Consider the following 8,256-nt stretch of genomic DNA (forward strand, 5'->3'; position numbering starts at 1 on the left):
AGATTACCTAAATGAAAAGGATTTAACTCACTGATGATAATACACTATGTAAGTGGGTGAGCATATGTGTACACATGTAATACAGTAAAAACAAGTATATAGGTCTGCGACTGACAAAATTAATTTTAAGCTAAATCTTAAATTTCTCCCTTCTTTTTTTACTAACCAAAATATAATTTTATTTAGAGCAACATTATTTCCTATTTGTTGAAAAATATTCATTTGCCTAGCCTCTCTAGTGCTAAATAATAGCATATAATATATTTCAGGTCTGTGAAATAGAAATAGCATCCTACTGGAAGTCTTAAGAGGGTTTCTCTTTGCAATTGGTGGAAAATGAGATTGCCACTTCTCTTTCTTTCTTTCGGCTTTGAGGACAGATGTGCTGCCTGGAGGTGGAGCATCATTCAATAGACAATGAGGATAAAGACAGGAGGATGAGGCTAAAGATCAGAAATGCTAGCCCTGACATTCTTGAGATACTGAACCAGCTTCAACAGTCATCAATTTCTAGACTTTCCAGTATACATGGAAAATAAATACCTTCGCTTAAAACAAAGGGACCTCATGTTAACTTTCAGTTCAAGACTAGCTTTCTTGATTCCTTTAAAGACGACATTAAAAGTGTATTTTGTCATGAAACTTTTTAAAATTCTAAATCCCTTTGGCTCTACTTTTAAGGTATTAAGAACATACTAGAACATCAACTTTTATAAAGGATGAGGAGAAAGAGAAAATCCAGTCGTTCATGTTCTAGTAGATTATTGAGAATTAAATGGGAGAGTAAGGAGGAGCAAGGATATCAGAGTCAGAGTTCCCATCTTCCCTCATTCTCCCATCTGGTCCACAGCTTACACTGGGTGCCATAGAGGCCTCCAAATTTATCCAGGGAGCACAGTGTCAGAAAGCTGCAGATCCTTGGGAAAGATACCCCCTTCAGTTCTGCCATATCAAAATGCCCTATTAGTATGTGCATGAACATGGTAGAGAAAAGTGGATAAACAAATGATGAGCCTAAGGCTGTTTTGATTCTTCAGAACTCATTCCATTTTGGAAAGCATGGCATTAAACAACTTCCCTGTAATCCCTGTTAATCCTATAGAAATGGAGGCCAGGATACTCCTGGGAAAGAGAAAGCAGGCAATCTGGTCTAATCTTCTGATAAAAATACTAATAACAAACCTCCTGGAAAATAAACCAATATTTACGAGGAAAAGAATTTTACCTACAGAATTCTGTTAACAGGATATTCCTGGTTTTGGGTTGCTTATGGTAAACAGGTATGGAATCTATGGATTCATGAAGTATAACTCCAAATGTGTCATGTGAGCTATGCAACTATGCAAGTAGAAATGAGAATATTAAATAATTGAGATGTTCCCTGTTTGTGAGGCATCCTTGTGCACTTTATTAAGGATCTCATGTATTTTTCTTGGTCATAGAGCATGACTGATGTGTGGAGGAAGCACCTGGAACCTGGGACCCGGTGCATCCAGACATTTCCTGTCTTCATCTGGTCCTGAGATTACTTGTATTTTTGACATTGTTTAGGAAAGTTAGACACTGGGTAATATATCTGACTTGTGTGTCAGTTGGATTTGACAATATGATCCTTTGTGTTACCTCACATATAAAGGATTCTAAATTCCTCCTGTGCTCTACAAAGACGATGCAAAGGTGCTAAGAGGGCCAGGGGACTACCAAAGACCTCACAATAGAAAAAAAATTCACAGTGTTCAGAAAATACATGTTTGGGCCAATCTAGGTGAACTTAGTGTGATCTAATCATTCCCGTAGAATAAAAGCTCCACAAGAATGGGGATTCATTATTCTGTTTAGTCACTCTATTTCTAATATATTTACTGAGTACATAGTAGGTTCTCAGTAAATAAAAATGTATATAAAGAATATTTACCAAAAATATAGATAATTAAACGTATAAGTAAATAATTGTATATATCGTAATTCAAATAGTCTTTTCAGGTTGTTCATCCTCTGCTTGAATGTCTCAGGGATGTGCTCATATGTGTCCCAGGTATGGTGCTCTCATGCCCCTCACTAGAGGGTATCAATGCATGTGGAGTAGGAGTTTATATAACCATGTGATAAAAGAGAGATTAAGAAGGTCATTTAATTAACACTGAAATTATCTGAACCTCCTGAGAGCTCTGCTGTGGTTAGAGTAAGAGAGATCTCAAATATCAATATGATAGCATCTAAAGTAATTTAAAACATAGTTCTTTATAAGTATTTCTAGCATGGATAATCATTGGCATGCTAAAGATGTGAAGAAATTCTGCCTCAGGACTCAATCCTGACAAGTGGCTTCTTTTTTCTAGCATTTACCTTTCTATTTCTTCCTGTCTAATACACTATTGAATTAGGACTTGAATTCAGAAGGCTGCAAGAGAACATGCTTTGGGGGCAAAACAAAATCAAAGATTTAATACTTGAAAAATATTGTCTCTCTTATCCAGTGTCACAAAGTCCCTCCTGCCTACCCTGATTTGCTTTCTCCTCTCCTACATATTTCTGCTGCCTCCCTTTACACAGCAGCAGAAAAAGGTAGACGACTCCCATTTGGAGATCCAAAGATCTCAAAGAGAAAGGGATGGTAATGAACGCAGCCTGGAAAAAGAGAAGTAGTTGTTGAAGACATGGAGAAAAGGCTTGAGGCAGAGAAAAGCAATGAGAACACATTCTTCTCTAGTCAAAGAAATAGCCCAGCAGGTACACTGCTCAGTGAGTCTCCCATTTCAGGCCAATGGGTTATCTAGACAAAGGACACCATTGAACTGTACCTCCCAGATCTCCTCCCAGATCGTTGACCACTGACAGGTATTTGAGTCATCCACATAGTGAGCAACAGAAAGATGAGAGAGCAAGTTACAAAGAACGTAGAGTTATCAGAATTGATTAGAAGTTCCAGATGAAATTTAATTATTCAAAAGGAGAAGAAAACGGGTTACTTCATAGAAATGTAATGTAGAAAGGCAACGAATTCAATGAAATAAGTAAGGTCACCAAGGCCTTGGAAAGAAATAGAGAAAATTAGGAAGGGGAAAATTACTGTGTTTATATCCTTATGAGAACAAAAAGGAAAGAAAAAATCACAGTGGGAGTTTATTGAGTAGCTAAGAGTTTTTTGCATACGATTTTGAAAAGAAGACAAAATACATGCACTTAGAGAGGGGGTCATACAGGGACTAGTTAGATCCATCCTGGGAAGTGTCCAGGCAAAGTTTGACAGGATTTTTGATGCAGAAAGATGAAACTCTGGAAATAAAAAATAATTCAGCTTTATCAGCCCTCCCACTAAGAAGGATGCTTTTGTGAGAGACAGATGACACAACTGCTGAGAAAATCTTTGCTGGCCACCTAAATGTATGTCTGGGAAATCAAAGATCAGCACAATTTAGGAAAATTAACAGCATGAAATAGAAGGCTTAATCAGAACAAATGACAAGGAAGAGAACAGATAATTTAGGGAACAAAAGAAAAAAAAATTCTGATGGATGTCCTCAGAAGGATTATAGCGGATGCTGCATCCGAAAACAAAATCAAGCTTCTATAAAAAGGAGCAATCAGAAAACAACAAAAAGTTTGAGAACTATTCAAAATAGATCAAAAGGGATTTTTAATCAACAAAAGGTCTGGATATTAGATTTAAATAATGATAGGCCAAACGAATAACCCAAAGGTGAGTCAAGAAGATGCTCCAAAATTTTAAGGAAATAAAAGGACTTGCCATATCTTCCTACAAAGATATATTGGTGGAAATCAATAAAAAAATGAGAGAGAGGAAAATCAAATGAAGCTCTCCTTAACTTGGATAAAAGGATGCTTCTTCAGGCTGAAAGGAACTCTTTGGATTGAGCGAAATAACTAAAAAAAGACCAGCACTTATACAGACCCTGGAAGAGTATTACAGCCCTTAAAATCTTCTACAGCTTATCTATAAAGACGTTAAAAAAACAGGTGGACTTCAGACATCTTATCTTTAATAGTAGATGCAAGAAGAAAATGAAGTATGTTTTCGAAATCTCAAAAGAAAGGTAAAAGAAGACCTCAGAGTTCATTATTCCGGCAAATTCTCCCTTAAATATAGGGAAAAATAAATACATTTTTAGATGTTTAAGGATGCTGGTACTGTGCTGTGTTCAAGTAACACAGAGAAAGATTTGCTCAAGTCGGTACTACAAAATAGGAAGAAAGTAAGTTCAAGAACTGGAAAGACATAATAGATGATAAGAAGCAATCATTAGAAAAGAGATAGCGGTTATTAAAGGAAATTACAGTTATGTCCAAAGAGTTTTAAATTTAGGAGGGCACACATTTCCTGAACAAAAGAGTTAATATTAGCTGTGAAGGGTGATATATTTTATCTGTGAGGATCTGAAGCAGCTTGGGTAGCTCTGGACAGGAAAGCTAGGTGGGTGGATTTCAATAGGTGTTACAGGTCTCTTGATGGAAGATGAGCTGTAAACAAAGCAGAGAGATAGGAAAGAAAAAGTGGTTTTAGGGAATGGTAAATGGATCAGTCACACTTGAATCACTGTTGGAAAATAGGGAAAGATCAGAATGAAAATATTGATAGGAATACAGTGATCTTGATATTGAAATTAAGGTGAACAAAATAGGATGTTGGTTATTAACATTTAATACCTTTTTTATTAAAGCAAAACAAGGTAAATGCAAAATTAAAAGCAATCTCAAAGTTTTACCAACTGTTCTTCTTTTATATTATTTCAGCATCTTAACCAATGCTTTTTTCCGTGAGAATACAACTACGATTACACTAATAAATATTTTCCTTCAATATTCCATGTATTTGTTCTTACATGTAATTATTTTGTCTTTGTGGTGCTCTGGTTATAGTCCATAAACTAATCATAAGAGTGAGATAGTGAAGAATAACCTTACTTTACCTACGTGTCATAAGTCAAATATTGTTGAAGCTTATTGTGGGCATTCTAATAAGGATTAGTGTATGTTGTCTCCAAACATTAATGAAAAGATAAAGTAATATATGTGAATTTAAAAGGGAGAGTTTTAACAATGCACTTTAGCAGGCATTTGTTACTCCAAATTTGATCTTATCTATATGAAGCATATGTGTATAGCGTATTCTTAAAATATTAACATATTAATGTAATCATAACATAAGAAATTGAGTAGATTTTTGTTTCCTTATACTATTATCCCAAAAAATTCACCAGTGAAATCTTCCTAAAGATGTCTTTAGTAATGTATGCAAGCTACTCATTATGCAATAATGAGTTTGCTTAAATTACATTGGTAATAGCAATCTTTCTTCTTTTTTTTTTTTTATTTTTTAACGAACAATCAGGAGAAAGCACGAATTCAATCCCCCACTGCCACAAATTATGCAATCGAGTTTCCCACATTTGGAGAAATCACAGGGGTCAGCACATCCAGAGTGCAATGGATAAGCCTTGCCCTGGGAAAACCACCTGCATGATCATGGTATCTCCCCTGCTAGGTAAGTATGCAATTTTTCTTCTTAAATCTGTGTGTTCACAAAAAAACAAGAATAGCTATCAAAGACTACCACAATTATCACTATGAGTGGCACTACAAAGAACACTACAAAAAATTTTTGCAAGTTTTTAGATCTACAATAGAAAGGACAAAATGTTTAAATAAAATGCCTTGCCAAATTTCAGTTTTGATTTTTAAAAAAATAAAGAGAGGGAGGGAGGAAAAAAGAGAGGGAAGGAGGAAGGAAAAGAAGGAGGAAGAGTGAAAGAAAGAGATACAAAAACATTTTTTGTTTTTTAATCTATTTTGCCATTGATGTCAACATTTCTTCAAATTATAGATTTTTCTCACCTTTAAGTGACAAAAAGCTGAAACAGGATGTAAAATTTATATTTCATAAAGGAAAATTTATTTCTTTTATTTCTCTGAGCTTAGTTTCAGGGTCAGCTTGGGACCTCTGAGAAGTTGATACCAAGTTTGGATTTGTCATGCAAATCCCGCGTATGCAGGGAAATACCTGTAAAAGATAAAGGAAGGCGTAGGTAGCCTTCAGATAGATGTGTGCATAATGCCTAACACTGGACACCAGGAGAGAGAGAGAAAAAAAAAAAAAAGACAGTTGAATAGGAAGAACTTCATATTGCAATGCAGTTCTTAGAAAGTCTTGGTGAGGTTTTGAGCAAAGGTTGCCCTATAGAGGAGTCCTAGGTACAGACAGAAATGAGCCAGCTCTACTACTGCTGCTTTGCACAGCTAATGGCCAAGAGCTACCCAGTGGAAGTGTGGCCTCAGCAGTGTGGTCTTGAGTACTCCGCAGAAGGTGAAGATGTAGCCAATGGAGGCTGTCAGCCAGCCAAGCTCCTTGCAGCAGGCTCTCTTGAAGGGAGTTCTGAGCAGTGCAACTTCAAAGCCCCACATCTTCTTTTAGCGTTTCTTCCATTTTCTCCTATTTTTCTCTCTTTATGTTGTGGCAGCACCAGTGAATAAGAAATATTGTTTTCCTGTTTCTATCTTTCTGATTATTTATAACACCCACCCTCTTTGGTTCAGTGTTGATTTATTTTATAACATAATAGTCCCCCCAGCCAAAAAGAGGTATATCATGGAAGTAATACTTTGGACTTCTTACTCATTTAACTCTGGTAATTTGGTGGCTAGTTAAGGCTATTAGAGAAATGTGACTGATTCACAGTTTTTAAACCTTTGCTTCTTATGCCTCGGCAGAATCCTAATGTGTATATTTGTTACCACACACCTGTGGGAAGCAAATAGAGACTAACTATAGTTGAAATTCCCTTAGCTTTTATAATTACAGAGAATCTCATCCACAAAGTTGAAATCATTTTACCTTCATTAAGTTAAAATTCTCTAACTTAGTGACCACATGATACAGTATGACCAAAGATTGTAGCGAGCTATACAGCTGACAAGGCCGGCTTTATGAAGAGCTGTAAAAGAATGTTGATTTGGTGAATAGCTGCAGGTTGTTGTGGAGACTTCAATTTTATGTAAAAGGAAAAATGCATTAAAAAAGAATTTATTACATCAGAGTTCTTGACCAAGGACAATGAAAAATCTTGCTAGACTTAATGGAGAAGTCTATGAAGGTTAAAATACCCATTTAAATAATTTGGGGTGATTTGATTTTCAACCATAGGAAAAGAACAAAATACAGTTTAGTAGCTATCAAAGAGGTTAGCACTGAGATTTGAGTAAAACTCCACAAAAATATTGAAGCAAAAACATAAGGTGCATATCTCTGGAGTTTTACAATTGTTAGACATAGCAGATGAGAGTAGAAATATGATCATTGCTGGACGGATGATTCAGAGACGTGTGCTATGCATATTCAAAAGGACAGAGTCACAGAGGAAATCACTAGCATCTAGTTGGCAAATGGTGTAAATTTTTCAAGAAAAGCATGTTCATACATAACATATGTATGTCTTCATAAGTATAATATCCACAGAGGCATAGCCCATAATTCAGAGACCATGTTGGCACACTAACATGGCCTCTACCATGAAATGGTGGTATCTTTTATACAACCACTAGAATCAGTAGTAGGTGTATAAAAAATAAAGCACAAGAAAGTAATCAAATAAATGTTTGAATTGATTGTTTTGTTGAAAGAGGTATGACATAAATGTGTGTAGTTTCATAGATCTCTATGTAGATTTTTCTGTCTTATTTTTTATTTCTTTATCATTATAAGAGACTAAATATGTTATTCTGATCAGTGGAAGGGCACATAAAGTATTTATTGGTCTTTTTTTTACTGTAAGTAAAACGATTTAGGCAGAAAAGATAAATAATACTTCAACAATCCACAGGGGATTATATTCAAGTGAACCTGAGGGCAGGGATGCAGTCAGACTTCAGGAGTGAACTGGAACCAGGAATCTGAATGTCAGCATAACCCAGTCTTGCCTGTTCCCCTTTCTATGATGTGGCTTCTTTCTTCTCTTGGTACACGTGCAGCTTTTTTGATTATTTGCCAACATGGCAGAATGAAGCTGTCCAGAGTTCTCAGGTTTTCATCTTCTCCATTCAGGAGACCAGCAACATTAAAAGTAAACATTAAAATTAGATTGTTTTGGTCTCAATTCCAAATTCTTGGTGGAGGAAGTATATCCAGGACTTAAGTCAGCTATATGGCCCTAGCCAAGAGGAGCAGAGTTTTGCTGCATTTTCACAGTTGTTCCCACTGTAAAAATGTGATAGAAGATGTTAAGGAAAAGCAAAACTTCACAA

At 35.8% G+C, this 8,256-nt stretch overlaps 1 non-coding gene across 1 annotated transcript; it reads right to left on the reverse strand.

Annotated features, from left to right (window-relative positions):
* Window positions 1–5,347: 5,347 nt before the first annotated feature.
* On the reverse strand, window positions 5,348–5,511 carry LOC119470292. The gene has a single exon (XR_005199172.1). It is a non-coding gene; the product is annotated as a U1 spliceosomal RNA (small nuclear RNA).
* Window positions 5,512–8,256: the final 2,745 nt, after the last annotated feature.

The sequence above is a fragment of the Cebus imitator genome, unplaced genomic scaffold, assembly GCF_001604975.1.
Source record: "Cebus imitator isolate Cc_AM_T3 unplaced genomic scaffold, Cebus_imitator-1.0 Scaffold26, whole genome shotgun sequence".
Taxonomy (NCBI): domain Eukaryota; kingdom Metazoa; phylum Chordata; class Mammalia; order Primates; family Cebidae; genus Cebus; species Cebus imitator.